The sequence below is a fragment of the Phaethon lepturus genome, unplaced genomic scaffold (genome assembly GCF_000687285.1).
Source record: "Phaethon lepturus isolate BGI_N335 unplaced genomic scaffold, ASM68728v1 scaffold27891, whole genome shotgun sequence".
NCBI lineage: Eukaryota > Metazoa > Chordata > Aves > Phaethontiformes > Phaethontidae > Phaethon > Phaethon lepturus.
This window is the reverse complement of record NW_010520216.1, coordinates 3,724-4,078: the sequence shown is the minus strand read 5'-3', so window position 1 is coordinate 4,078 and position 355 is coordinate 3,724. Positions and strand designations below refer to the sequence as shown.

At 65.9% G+C, this 355-nt stretch overlaps 1 protein-coding gene across 1 annotated transcript in view; it reads left to right on the top strand.

Annotated features, from left to right (window-relative positions):
- The window catches only part of PCSK7 (proprotein convertase subtilisin/kexin type 7), a gene marked incomplete at its 5' end in the record, with an annotated part of 14,787 nt that overhangs the window by 11,543 nt on the left and 2,889 nt on the right, over positions 1-355 (top strand). The gene's annotated exons all lie outside the window — the stretch shown is intronic.

Here is a 355-nt window from a genome sequence, read left to right as displayed (position 1 = left end):
GAGTTGGAGCTCGGCAGGCTGGCTCGCAGGTGGTCCTGTCCCTCCCCAGCCTGCTGCGGGCGGGGGGCATGCTGGGCAGGCCCTGGGCACACGCTCTCCCTTTCTCCTGTCCCTGCCCGGCAGCAGGCTGCTCTCTTGCAGGTACCAGCACCCCAGAGGGACAGAGGGGTGACGCCCTGCTCCCCACGCCGCCTCCGAGGCGAGGCTTGGGGTCAAGCAGCTCCTTCTGCCCTAAAAGGAGTTGTGAGCTGAAAGCTGGGCAGCCAGCAGAGTTTGGAAGAGGCAGAAAAGAGGCACTTTGGAGAAATGTGCGCAGAGGAGCGTGTGGCCGGGGGCACCACTGTCCCCCAGGTAC